Source organism: Piliocolobus tephrosceles, chromosome 1 (assembly GCF_002776525.5).
Source record: "Piliocolobus tephrosceles isolate RC106 chromosome 1, ASM277652v3, whole genome shotgun sequence".
NCBI classification, from domain to species: Eukaryota; Metazoa; Chordata; class Mammalia; order Primates; family Cercopithecidae; genus Piliocolobus; species Piliocolobus tephrosceles.
In genome coordinates, this window is record NC_045434.1 from 54704935 (window position 1) to 54719269 (window position 14335).

Below are 14335 nucleotides of genomic sequence, written 5' to 3' on the forward strand. Positions count from 1 at the left end.
CAATGGAAATCTGTCCCGATGCGTTTGAGTGTAAGGAGAGTTACTGCCAAGAAGGCAACATGGATCCAAAACCTCATGAAGTCCCTTAGGCCATGAAGTCTCCAAAGAGGTGGACTAAGAGAGGACTCCGGATGGTGTCCTAGAGAAGCAGACTCAAATAGCAAATCCCTGTGTAACTGCAAAGTTTTATACAAAGTGGCATTCCATGCAGAGTAGAGAATATGATGTAAAGAGCCATCAAACATTATGAGATCCCTCCCATGCAGCACATAAACAAAGTGAGGTGGAAAACAAAACAGAAAGTCTGCATGATAATCCTCAGCAATACACCGCTTCATGAAAGGGCATTTTAGTTCAAATGTGGGAAGCTGTGCCAAAAAAGCTGAAGGCAGGCAGGCTGAGCCAAATTAGAACAGAGTAAAAAATTTGTCATACCTTTGTAATTCACACAGCGGCATATTCAGCTCGACTACAAGCTGTCCAGATGTTGGCCATCTGACTCTTTATAGCTGTGGTCTGTTTTTTCTTTAAAGCCCCCTTTCCTCCTCTGAGTTCCCAGACACTTGGCATTTCTCTTGAAGTGGAACCTAAGTTGAATAAAGAATTAGTCTTCCTTTCAATTTTCAGTCCAATTTATCTTTTTAAGAGAAATATTTTGAAACCAACAAAGTCCTTGATTAAATTTACATCATAGCAAGAAAATTTTGCCAAGTGATTGGTTAAATTGATAGCCCTGGAGCCAAATAGGCCCGGAGTAGAATCTTGGATCAATCATTTACAGGTTGTATAAGTTTAGGCAAGCGATTTAATCTGTCTATGCCTTAGTTTTTTCCACAGTAAAATGAAGATAATAGCAATAATAACTACCTCATTGCCTACGATTAAATGAGATAATGTATTAAAACATGAGCCATAGTGCTTGGTACATAACAAGCTCTCAATGAATGGTAGTTGTTTTTGTTACAGTATATTTTAAAATCTGTTTTATTCCTAAGGTCATTACTTCCTATGAATTCTATAGACAAAAGCTTCCAAGACAGAGAGGATAAAGGAAGAATCATTTTGTATCAATTTATTGGTAACTTTGTCATTTAATAAGTATTGACTTCAAAAGAGGATGTAGCTCTAATTTTGAGATGTAAAGAATATGCGTGTGCCTACATATGTATCTTAGCACTAGGATTAGGCACTGGAGATTTCATCACTGTCATATGGCAAGGTGAACACTTACTGCCATGCAGAACCCAGTTTTCTCCATTTGTTCAGGGGTTAGCCTTGTCCATCCTCCATTAAAAGAATGACTTGGAGGCTGTAAGGAAAGAACTGTAACTAAACTCTCTCTATTGATTAGAGGGGTGAGGTTAGGGCAAAAAGTTGGGCTGATACTTGGAGGCACAGTCAGAATGTGTTTATGTAGAACAGATCATTTGATAATTTTGAGCTTGTTTTTATTCTTTTAAAATAATGAGGACAAGTGCAGTGGCTCACACCTGTAATCCCAGCCCTTTGAGAGGCTGAAGCATGTGGATTTCTTGGGTCCAGGAGTTCAAGATCGGCCTGGGCAACATAGTGAGACACCATCTCTACAAAAGGTAACAGAATTAGCCAGTCATGGTGGTACATGCGCCTGTAGTCCCACTTGCTCAGGAGGCTGAGGTAGAGGATCTTTTGAGCACAGGAGGAGATTGTAGTGAGCCAAGTTTGTGGGACTGCACCCCAGCCTTGGTAACAGAGAGAGACCTTGTCTCAAAAAATAAAAATAAAGTAAAACAAAATAATGAAAGTAAATCATAAAACTCAACCATTGCTTAGAACAAAATTCCTCTTTATCAAAGAAAATGGAGCTTACCCTAAATGTAATGTACCAATGTTAGGTACCTATGTAATTTAGGGAAAGCTAGAGAGAAAACTGGAGATGTATTTTGTGCAGTAAAATAGAATCTTCCCCTTTGGTGATGTTAAATGTCATAACATTTCAATGGATAGCATAAGGTCTGACAGCATACAAAATGAGCTCATCCAGTGATATGTGTGGCAAAACAACAGCTGTGATTGTTTTAGGTAATAGAAAAATAATTAATGTATAATGCACAATGCTGAAAAGCACTTCCATTTGATCACAAACAAAAATATAACATTCCTTCTGAAGTTTTTAAGTATATGAGCAAAGAAAAACCAGTGGTTCCCAAATCCAACTGATCATCAGCATTCCTTAGGGCTCTTCTAAAAAATTCTGACTCTCAGGCATTGCTCCTGCAAGTGGTGATTCTGAAGGTTGACAGAGAAGCCCAGGATATCTTTTGTGAACTCTTCAGGGGACTGTGATGATCGTATAGTTTGGGAACCACTCCCTGAACTATACTGTGCTGTCTGCTTAATAGGTCTTATATCTTCCTCTGACCTTCTTCTGACCTTGGTGTCTTAAACCAAGAGATTTGTGAGTTAAGATGTATGTGTGTTGTCAAAATGGGTAATAATTGAAATTTCAAAGTCAGAATATGATGACAACCACTGTGGAACACTTGTTCTTCACCTCAGTTTGTGTGAAATAACTGGTTAATCAAGTTTGTTCAATAGTTACTGAGCAGTTGTCTTTCAGATGTCATCTATATGTTAGTTATATAAAGTGAACACAAGTGAAAAATACCCTTGTTCTCATAGGCTTTACATTTCAGTAGAGGGAAACCGAAAAGTAAATAAATACATAGAATATTTAGGAAATAATAATATGTAAAAAGTCAAGGGAGATGGTGAGTGCCAGAATGTGTGTATAAGTGCGAGTATAAAATATGGATTTTAAATAGAGTAGCTAGAGAATGCCTCTCCGAAATTATATTTGTTCAAAGACTTGAATGAAGTAGGGGAGGTAGCAATATTGATATCTGGTGGAAAGAAATTCCTCACAAAGGGCATAGCAAGAGATGAGTGTGTTAGTTTCCTGTTTCTACTGTAAAATTAGCTAAAAACAACAGAAATTTATTCTCTCACAGTTATGGAGGGCAGAATTCCAAAATCAGTATCATTTAGCTGAGATCACTGGCAGTATCACTGGCAGGGCTGTGCTTCTTCTGAAGTCTCTGGAGGAGAATTCATTCCTCTGGTGGCTACTGGTTTTCCTTGGTTTATGGCCACATCACTCTAATCTTCAAGTCTAGCATCTTCAAATCTCTCTCTGCCCCATCTTCAGTCTCTCTCTCTCTCTCTCCCCGTGTGTGTGTGTGTGTGTGTGTGTGTGTGTGTGATCTTTCTCTTTCTCCCTCTTCGAAGAATATATGTGATTGCATTAAGGTCCACCCAGACAATCCAGTATAAAATTTTCACCTCAAGATTATTAATTCAATCACATATACAATGGCCTTGCCATATAAAATGACATTCATAGATTCCAGGGACTAGGACATGGATATCTTTTGAAGGCCATTTTGCAGCCTACCACAATGAGGATGTGCTTGATGTATTCGAAGAACAGCAAGAAGGTCAACGTGGGCAGGGAAGAATAAGAAAGAAGAATATAAAGAGGTGAGATGGAGAGGGAATGGTGAGGAGATCATCAGTGGTCCTGCAGATCATTTTAAGAACTTGGCCTTTTGCTTCAAATGAGACAGAGATACACAAGACAATCTGAACAAAGAAGTGACATGATATATGATTTATGTTTTAACAGAATTATTATTTTGGCTGCTGAGTTAAGTCTAGTCTGTAGGGGGCAAAGACAGGGGCAGGAAAATTGGTTAGACAGTTTTAACAATAAGCCAGGCAAGAGATGATGGTAGCTTAGATCAGACTGGTGAGAAAGGGTTGGATTCCAGATATATTTTAAAGGTAGAACCCACAGGATTTGCTGATGGATCATATGTGGGGTATGAGTCAACAAAAGGTCAAGGATGACTTCACAATTCTTCACCTGAGAAAGTTTAAGGATAGAATAGCCATTAACCAAGATGAGAAAGGCTGTGGGAGAGCTGGTTTGGAAGGGATCAGGAGCTTGGGTTTGCATATGTTAAATTTGAGAAGTTCATTGATTTATTGGAGGAAGTTTAAGGGAGAAAATCAGGCTGAAGACATAAATTTTGGAATCATCAGCATGTGTGTAGTATTAAAGACTAGGAGACTAACTACATTCCCAAGTTGGTGAGGGTAGACAGTGAAGAAAACTGTTGCAAAGACTGAGCCCTGGGGGCATCCCGTGTCTGAAAGGTTGAGGAAAGAAGCAACTAGCAAGTGAGGCTGAAAGGGGGCCACAGATGTAATAGAAAGAAAAAGAAGAAAGTGGTGTCCCAGCAGAGAAGTGTAAAAAAGGGTAAAAAAGGGTAAAAAAGGTTTGAAAAAGGAAATGATAATTATGACAAATGGTCCTTATAGGTGAAGAAAGATGAGAGCCTGAATGCAGTCAGTAATTGTAAAAGAGAAATGGAGGAGAGGACAGGAACTGGAGAGATGGAGAAACCAGACAAGACTTTCGAGAATTTGCTATAAAGAGGAGAGAAGACACAGTGGGGTCATTGGAGTGGGAAGTGAGGTTCTTTGAAGTTTTTTTTTTTAGATATTTATTGCTAAAAGGAATGATTGAGTATAGAAGGAAAACACATGATGTAGGAAAGATGAAAGAGAATGGAATCTAGTGCAGAAGTGGGTGGGTTTGGCCTCCCCAGGCGGAGGGCAGTCCATCTCTAGTAGTACAAGGAGACAGATGGTGAGAGGTGGCAGACGAGGTGTGGGAGTTCTCTTTTCAGTGCTTACATTGTCTCTCTGAAATATGAAGCAGGTTACCAACCAAGAGTTAGCACAGCAGAGCCAGTGTTGCAGGTTTGAGAAGAGAGAAGGTATGACATAATTCTCTGGGAGATATGAGAGTAATGTGCTGGGGAAGTGGAGAGTAAATGTCAGCAGCATTATGGACATAATGAGGTTCTTGGCCTTGAATCTGAAGTCAGACAAGCCAGTGTGGTTGTGTGGGTGTTCTGCAGCTACTTTCAGCAACAGGAACACAGGTGTGGAGTTGACAGACAGGTACACTGAACCAGAGCTGTGATTTAGACAAGCCAGTTTTATAATGTAAAAGAATGGCATGGAGTTGAGGATGAATATGAGGATATGTTGATAATGAATGATCATTGAATTTAAGCTAGGTAGGAGGGAATTTAAGACATGTGAGAGTGTGGTCACACTGGAAAGTTGAGATTGATAGATTGTAGGCCTGGTGCTGTGAAAGTATGTAAAATCAGGTTTACAGAGGGATGTGATAGACTGATTGCACAAAAAATAAAAAGGTGGCCCTATTATCAATTCTTCCTTAGACACACGCCTCTCCTCCCATCAAGAGGTGAAGTCCATGTTTAATCCTCTTATATCTAGGCTGGTCTTGTGACTTTCCTTTGCTGATGGAATAGAGCATAAGGCCTTAAGCACTTCTACTTATTCCCTTGGGCATTTGGCTCTGCTGTGAGAACTGAGAACCAAGCCTGGGAGCAAGGAGATCACATGAAGCAGAACCAAATCATCCTAACTGAAGCCAGCTATGCTATCCCACAGCCTACATACCAGCTGACCACATATGAACAAGACAATGTGAGATTAGCTAAGCCCAGACCCGCTCAGCAGCCCAACTTAGCAGAATTGTCCAACCAACTCGTAGACTCATGATAAATAATAAAGGACTGTTACCTCAAGCTGCTAAATTTTGGGGTTATAAGATTATAAAAAAATACCTAACTGATAAAAAGGAGGAGCTAGAAAGAAAAACTGTAGTAATTAGAAAGTTACAACACTCTCTAAAATTGAGATGATGAAAGCATTTCAGTCTTTGATAGAAACAAGGTCTAGGGCATAACTATGGGATGAGTGGTTGAGGTAAAGTAGAACATAAAATCAGGGGAGGAGAAGAGCTCAAGAAACTGATCTTCTATGTGTATTGAAATCACCAAAAATCAAGGGAAGAGTAGTGTTAGAGAGTGTTACAGCGAATCCGGAGTTAAAATCTTCAAGAAATGAGACAGCCTGACCAGACTCTAGCAGACTGGTAGAGGGTAGGAGTGGATGGCAGTCCGGTGATATGAGATTCAAAGCAGGAGTATTTTTTCTGAAAGATGGAGGGAGAAGTTTCTAGAAGTAACACTGAGCAACAAGGAAAACTCTTAACTCATCTCCTGGCCCAGTGGTATATGACTATGGAACTAAAAACAGCCGCCACTTGAGAAGGCTGCAGGGGAAGTTGTGTCCTTAAAGAAATGTAAGAAAATGAAGAAAACAATCAGAAAAGAGTCAGAAAATAGAGGAGATTTTGCTGACGATGGAATGTTCAATCCAGAGGGCACAATGAATGGGTTTTAGGGGTTGGATATGGGTGGGAGATGGTAGCATAATAGAGAACGTAGAGAGCTTCGTGAAGACTGAAGTTTGGGAGGTGAGGGGTGCCTAAAGTTTGTGTGGTAACTGGCATACACCAGGCAAATACAGAGTCCATACATCCCATTTTCCCTTGGTAGTCTTGGTTTACGTCAATTATTGCAGAGTCGTGGCCAGTTTAGCATTGACCTGGACAAGTGTGCTGATTACGACAATTTATGAGGGTATTTCACAGATAAAGGGCATGACATCAGTCCTGGTAGGCATGACTGTGGTGATGGAGATGGTGAAAGAGTTAGGCTTGTGGGTAGGGAAGAGTGAATTTTCAGCTCTTCTAGATGGAGCTATGGAGGACAGAGGGTGTCTTACTCCAAGCATGAGGGAGTTCGTACTCAACAAAAGCTAGGAGAGGGATCAAAGGTTAAATATGAACTTGGATAAGTTTATGCATATCACAGTACGTGTTTATATTTTGCAGGAGATTGGAGTTCCTTAATCGAAATGAACTAAGAATGGATAACGTAAGCTTAATTTTGGAAAAACCTTGACATATGCTGAGTCAAATGTAGAACACAAACCCATCTCTTCCACAGTCAGCAAATGGTACCACCATTCATCCAATTATGTAATCCTGAAGCTACAGAGTCACTCTGTGTTCTCCTCATTATCTCCCTTCCCATACCCAGTTCATCAGCAAATTTTATAGGCCCTATCTTCAAAATATATCCTGAATCTGGTGACTGTCCACTACCCTTACCACCTCTACCACCACCACCCTAGCCACTGTTATCGCTTGCCTGGGGTTTGGCAAATGTGTCCTAACAAGACCTCTTATTTTCAGATTATGTCACTCCCTTGTTGAAAATCCCCCTAAAGCTTCTCATCACTCTTAGAACAGAAATCAAAAGTCATTATTATATGCAAGGACAGGGGTCAACAAACTGTAACCTTCAGGCCAAATCCAGCCCACAGCTTGTTCGCATTTAAAATTTAAGCTAACATTTTAAATTATTTTTTAAAAATAAAAAATAATAATTTTATTGACTCTTTAAAATAATACACTATTCTCATTTCAGTGTCCATGAATAAAATTTTACTGGAAGAGCAATGCTCATTCATTTATGTATTTTCTTTCACACTACAGCAGCAGAGTGAGCAGCTACAGCTGAGGCCATATGGAGGCAAAGCCTAAAGTAATTACTAATACTGCCTGATGTTTTATAGAAAAGTTTGCCACCCACTGCCCTACGAGATGCCTACATTATCTGAATCCTGTAACCTCACCTTCTACCACTTTCCCTTGTTTCCTAAACATGTTTTGCTGAAGCTCTTTTATATTTTTTAGATTATACTTTATGTTCTAGGGTACATTAGCACAATGTGCAGGTTTGTTACATATGTATACATGTGCCATGTTGGTGTGCTGCACCCATTAACTCGTCATTTACATTAGGTATATCTCCTAATGCAATCCCTCCCCCGTTGCCCCACCCCACAACAGGTCCCGGTGTGTGATGTTCCCCTTCCTGTGTCCAAGTGTTCTCATTGTTCAATTCCCACCTATGAGTGAGAACATGCAGTGTTTGGTTGTCTGTCCTTGTGATAGTTTGCTCAGAATGATGGTTTCCAGCTTCATCCATGTCCCTACAAAGGACATAAACTCATCTTTTTTATGGCTGCATAGTATTCCGAGGTGTATATGTGCCACATTTTCTTTATCCAGTCTATCATTGATGGACATTTGGGTTGGTTCCAAGTCTTTGCTATTGTGAATAGTGCCATAATAAACATACATGTGCATGTCTTTATAGTAGCATGATTTATAATCCTTTGGGTATATACCCAGTAATGGGATGGCTGGGTCAAATGGTATTTCTAGTTCTAGATCCTTGAGGAATCACCACACTGTCTTCCACAATGGTTGAAGCAGTTTACATTCCCACCAACAGTGTAAAAGTGTTCCTACTTCTCTACATCCTCTCCAGCATCTGTTGTTTCCTGACTTTTTAATGATCACCATTCTAACTGGTGTGAGATGGTATCTCATTGTGGTTTTGATTTACATTTCTCTAATGGCCAGTGATAATGAGCATTATTTCATGTTTCTGTTGGCTGCATAAATGTCTTCTTTTGAGAAGTGTCTGTTCATATCCTTGGCCCACTTTTTGATGAGGTTGTTTGTTTTTTCCTTGTAAATTTGTTTAAGTTCTTTGTAGATTCTGTATATTAGCCCTTTGTCAGATGGGTAGATTGTAAAAATTTTCTCCCATTATGTAGGTTGCCTGTTCACTCTGATGGTAGTTTCTTTTGCCGTGCAGAAGCTCTTTAGTTTAATTAGATCCCGTTTGTCTATTTTGGCTTCTAGGGTTTTTATGGTTTTAGGTCTATCAGGTAAGTCTTTCATCCATCTTGAATTAATTTTTGTATAAAGGTGTAAGGAAGGGATCCAGTTTCAGCTTTCTACTTATGACTAGCCAGTTTTCCCAGCACCATTTATTACATAGGGAATCCTTTCCCCATTTCTTGTTTTTGTCAGGTTTGTCAAAGATCAGATGGCTGTATATGTGTGGTATTATTTCTGAGGGCTCTCTTCTGTTCCATTGGTCTATATCTCTGTTTTGGCACCAGTACTATAATGTTTTGGTTACCGTACCCTTGTAGTTTGAAGTCGGGTAGTGTGATGTCTCCAGCTTTGTTCTTTTGGCTTAGGATTTTCTTGGCAATGTGGGCTCTTTTTTGGTTCCGTATGAACTTTAAAGTATTTTTTTTCCAATTTTGTGAAGAAAGTCATTGGTAGCTTAATGGGGATGGCATTGAATCTATAAATTACCTTGGGCAGTATGGCCATTTTCACGATATTGATTCTTCTCATCCATGAGGATGGAAATCTCTTCCATTTGTTTGTGTTCTCTTTTACTTCATTGAGCAGTGGTTTGTAGTTCTCCTTGAAGAGGTCTTTCACATCTCTTGTAAGTTGGATTCCTAGGTATTTTATTCTCTTTGCAGCAATTGTGAATGGGAGTTCACTCAAGATTTGGCTCTCTGTTTGTCTGTTAATGGTGTATAGGAATGCTTGTTATTTTTGCACATTGATTTTCTATCCTGAGACTTTGCTGAAGTTGCTTATCAGCTTAAGGAGATTTGGGGCTGAGACAATGGGGTTTTCTAATTATACAATCATGTCATCTGCAAACAGGGACAATTTGACGTCCTCTTTTCCTAATTGAATAACCTTTATTTCTTTCTCTTGCCTGATTGCCCTGGCCAGAACTTCCAACACTATGTTGAATAGGAGTGGTGAGAGAGGGCATCCCTGTCTTGTGCCAGTTTTCAAAGGGAATGCTTCCAGTTTTTGCCCATTCAGTATGATATTGGCTGTGGGTTTGTCATAAATAGCTCTTATTATTTTTAGATATGTCCCATCAATACCTAGTTCATTGAGAGTTTTTAGCATGAAGGGCTATTGAATTTTGTCAAGGCCTTTTCTGCATCTATTGAGATAATCACGTGGTTTTTGTTTTTGGTTCTGTTTATATGCTGGATTACGTTTATTGATTTGCATATGTTGAACCAGCCTTGCATCCCAGGGATGAAGCCAACTCGATCATGATGGATAAGCTTTTTGATGTGCTGCTGGATTCGGTTTGCCAGTATTTTATTGAGGAGCTTTGCATCAATGTTCATCAGGGATATTGGTCTAAAATTCTATTTTTTTGGTTGTGTCTCTGCCAGGCTTTGGTATCAGGGTGATGTTGGCCTCATAAAAGGAGTTAGGGAGGATTCCCTCTTTTTCTTTTGATTGGAATAGTTTCAGAAGGAATGGTACCAGCTCCTCCTTGTACCTCTTGTAGAATTTGGCTATGAATCTATCTGGTACTGGACTTTTTTTGGTTGGTAGGCTATTAATTATTGCCTCAATTTCAGAACCTGTTATTGGTCTATTCAGGGATTCAACTTCCTCCTGGTTTAGACTTCGGAGGGTGTACGTGTCCAGGAATTTAGCCATTTCTTCTAGGTTTTCTACTTTATTTGCGTAGAGGTGTTTATAGTATTCTCTGGTGGTAGTTTGTATTTGTGTGGGGTCGATGGTGATATCCCCTTTATCATTTTTTATTGTGTCTATTTGATCCTTCTCTCTTTTCTTCTTTATTAGTCTTGCTAGCAGTCTATCAATTTTGTTGATCTTTTTAAAAAACCAGGTCCTGGATTCATTGATTTTTTGAAGCGTTTTTTGTGTCTCTAGCTCCTTCAGTTCTACTCTGATCTTAGTTATTTCTTGCCTTCTGCTAGCTTTTGAATGTGTTTGCTCTTCCTTCTGTAGTTTCTTGTAATTGTGATGTTAGAGTGTCAATTTTAGATCTTTCCTGCTTTCTCTTGTGGGCATTTAGTGCTATAAATTTTCCTCTACACACTGCTTTAAATGTGTCCCAGAGATTCTTATATGTTGTGTCTTTGTTCTCATTGGTTTCAAAGGACATCTTTATTTCTGCCTTCATTTCGTTATGTACCCAGTGGTCATTCAGGAGCAGGTTGTTCAGTTTCCATGTAGTTGAGCAGTTTTGAGTGAGTTTCTTAATCCCAGGTTCTAGTTTGATTGCACTGTGGTCTGAGAGACTGTTATAATTTCTGTTCTTTTACATTTGCTGAGGAGTGCTTTACTTCCAACTACATGGTCAATTTTGGAATAAGTGTGATGTGGTGCTGAGAAGAATGTATATTCTGTTTATTTGAGGTGGAGAGTTCTGTGGATGTCTATTAGGTCTGCTTGATGCAGAGCTGAGTTCAATTCCTGGATATCCTTGTTAACCATCTGTCTCCTTGATCTGTCTAATTTTGACAGTGTGGTGTTAAAGCCTCCAATTATTATTGTGTGGGAGTCTCTTTGTAGGTCTCTAAGGGCTTGCTTTATGAATCTGGGTGCACCCGTATTGGGTGCATATATATTTAGGATAGTTAGCGCTTCTTGTTGAATTGATTCCTTTACCATTATATAATGGCCTTCTTTGTCTCTTTCAATCTTTGTTGGTTTAAAGTTGTTTAATCTGAGACTAGGGTTGCAACCCCTGCTTTTTTTTTTTTTTTTCCCCATTTGCTTGTTAGATCTTTCTCCATCACTTTATTTTGAGTCTATGTGTGTCTCTGCACATGAAACAGGTCTCCTGAATACAGCACACTGATGGGTCTTGACTCTTTATCCAATTTGCCAGTCTGTATCTTTTAATGGGAGGAGCACTTAATCCATTTACATTTAAGGTTAATATTGTTAAGTGTGAATTTGATCCTGTCATTATGATGTTAGCTGGTTATTTTGCTCGTTAGTTGATGCAGTTTCTTCCTAGCATTGATGGTCTTTACAGTTTGACATGTTTTTGCAGTGGCTGGTACTGGTTGTTCCTTTCTGTGTTTAGTGCTTCCTTCAGGAGCTCTTGTAAGGCAGGCCTCATGGTGACAAAATCTCTCAGCATTTGTTTGTCTGTAAAGGATTTTATTTCTCCTTCAGTTATGAAGCTTAGTTTGGCTGGATAAGAAATTTTGCATTGAAAATTCTTTTCTTTAAGAATGTTGAATATTCACCCCCACTCTGTTCTGGCTTGTAGAGTTACTGCTGAGAGATCCACTGTTAGTCTGATGGGCTTCCTTTGTGAGTAACCTGACCTTTCTCTCTGGCAGCCCTTAACATTTTTTCCTTCATTTCACCTTTGGTGAATCTGAGAATTATGTGTCTTGGAGTTGCTCTTCTTGAGCAGTATCTTTGTGGCGTTCTCTGTATTTCCTGAATTTCAGTGTTGGCCTGCCTTGCTAGGTTGGGGAAGTTCTCCTGGATAATATCCTGAAGAGTGTTTTCCAACTTGGTTCCATTCACCCCATCACTTTCAGGTACACCAATCAGACATAGATTTGGTCTTTTCACATAGTTCCACATTTCTTTCAGGTTTTGTTCATTTCTTTTTACTGTTTGTTCTCTAAACTTCTTTTCTCACTTCATTTCATTCATTTGATCTTTAATCACTGATACCCTTTCTTCCAGGTGATCAAATTGGCTACTGAAACTTGTGCGTGTATCACATATTTCTCGTGCCATGGTTTTCAGCTCCAACAGGTCATTTAAGGTCTTCTCTATACTGTTTATTCTAGTTAGCCATTTGACTAATCTTTTTTCAAGGTTTTTAGCTTCTTTGCAATGGGTTTGAACATTCTCCTTTAGCTCGGAGAAGTTTGTTATTACCGATCATCTGAAGCCTTCTTCTCTCAACTTGCTAAAATCATTCTCCATCCAGGTTTGTTCCATTGCTGGCGAGGAGCTGCATTCCTTTGGAGGAGAAGAGGCGCTCTGATTTTTAGAATTTTCAGTTTTTCTGCTCTGGTTTCTCCCCATCTTTGTGGTTTTATCTACCTTTGGTCTTTGATGATGGTGATGTACAGATGAGGTTTTTGTGTTAATGTCCTTTCTGTTTGTTAGTTTTCCTTCTAACAGTCAGGACCCTCAGCTGCAGGTCTGTTGCAGTTTGCTGGAGGTCCACTCCAGACCCTGTTTGCCTGAGTATCACCAGTGGAGGCTGCAGAACAGCAAATATTGCAGGACAGCAAATGTTGCTGCCTAATCCTTCCTCTGGGAAGCTTCATCTCAGAGGGGCACCCAGCTGTATGAGGTGTCAGTTGGCCCCTACTTGGAGGTGTCTCCCAGTTAGGCTTCTCGGGAGTTAGGAACCCACTTGAGGAGGCAATCTGTCAGTTCTCAGGTCTCACATTCTGTGCTGGGAGAATCACTACTCTCCTCAAAGCTGTCAGACAGGGATGTTTAAGTCTGCAGAAGTTTCTGCTACCTTTTGTTCAGCTATGCCCTGCCCCTAGAGGTGAAGTCTACAGAGGCAGGCAGGCCTCCTTGAGTTGAGTTGGGCTGCACCCAGTTCGAGCTTTCTGGTGGCTTTGTTTACCCATTCAAGCCTCAGAAATGGCAGACGCCCCTCCCGCAGCCTTGCTGCCACCTTGCAGTTAGATCTCAGACTGCTGTGCTAGCAGTGAGTGAGGCTGCGTGGGTGTGGGGCCCTCTGACCCAGGTGCAGGATATAATCTCCTGGTGTGCCAATGGCTAAGACTGTTGCAAAAGCACAGTACTAGGGTGGGAGTGTCCCGATTTTCCAGGTACCCTCTGTCATGGCTTCCCTTGGCTTGGAAAGGGAATTTCCCAACCCCTTGCACTTCCCAGGTGAGGCAATGTCCCACCCTGCTCTGTGGGCTGTGACAACTGTCCGACAAGCCCCAGTGAGATGAACCCGGTACCTCAGTTGAAAATGCAGAAATCACCTGTCTTCTGCATCGCTTACGCTGGGAGCTGTAGAATGGAGCTGTTCCTGTTCAGCCATGTTGGAACCTCCTGGTTTAGCATTTTTTGATAGGACAGGTTTGGTGTTGATGAAATCCCTTAGCTTTTATTTATTTGGGAAGGTCTTTATTTGTCCTTCAGGCTTAAAAGATATTTTCATCAGATATACTATTCTAGGATACAAGTTTTTTTGTTATTGTTGTTTTTGTTGTTTGTTTGTTTGTTTGTTTTCCTTTAGGGTTTTAAATATTTCATAGCACTCTCTTCTGGCCTGTAAGGTTTCCACGGAAAAGTCTGCTTCCAGGCATAGTGAAGCTGCATTGTATGTTATTTCTTTCTTTTCTCTTGTTCTTTAGGATCCTTTCTTTATCCTTGACTTCTGGAAGTTTGACTGTTAGATGCCTTGATGTCTTCTTGGTAAATCTGCTTGGTGTTCTATAATCTTCTTGGAGTTAACTGTTGATATTTTTCTCTAGGTTTGGGAAATTTTTTGATATTATCCCTTCAAATAGACTTTCTACCCCATCTCTTTCTCTACCTCCTCTTTAAGGCCAGTAACTAACTCAGATTTGCCCCTTTGAGGCTATTTTCAAGATCCTATAGGTTAGTTTCATTGTTTTTTATTCTTTTTCCTTTTGTTTCCTCTGATTTTTTTTCTAGTAGCCT

General features: G+C 40.0%; 1 protein-coding gene across 1 annotated transcript in view; it reads right to left on the reverse strand.

Moving 5' to 3' along the window:
• Window positions 1-490: 490 nt before the first annotated feature.
• Window positions 491-14335, reverse strand: part of LOC116418473 (translation initiation factor IF-2-like) — a 122310-nt gene continuing 108465 nt past the window's right edge. The window contains exon 7 of the mRNA XM_031934275.1: window positions 491-587. The gene's annotated coding sequence lies outside the window, so the exon portion shown is untranslated. The remainder of the gene's footprint in view (window positions 588-14335) is intronic.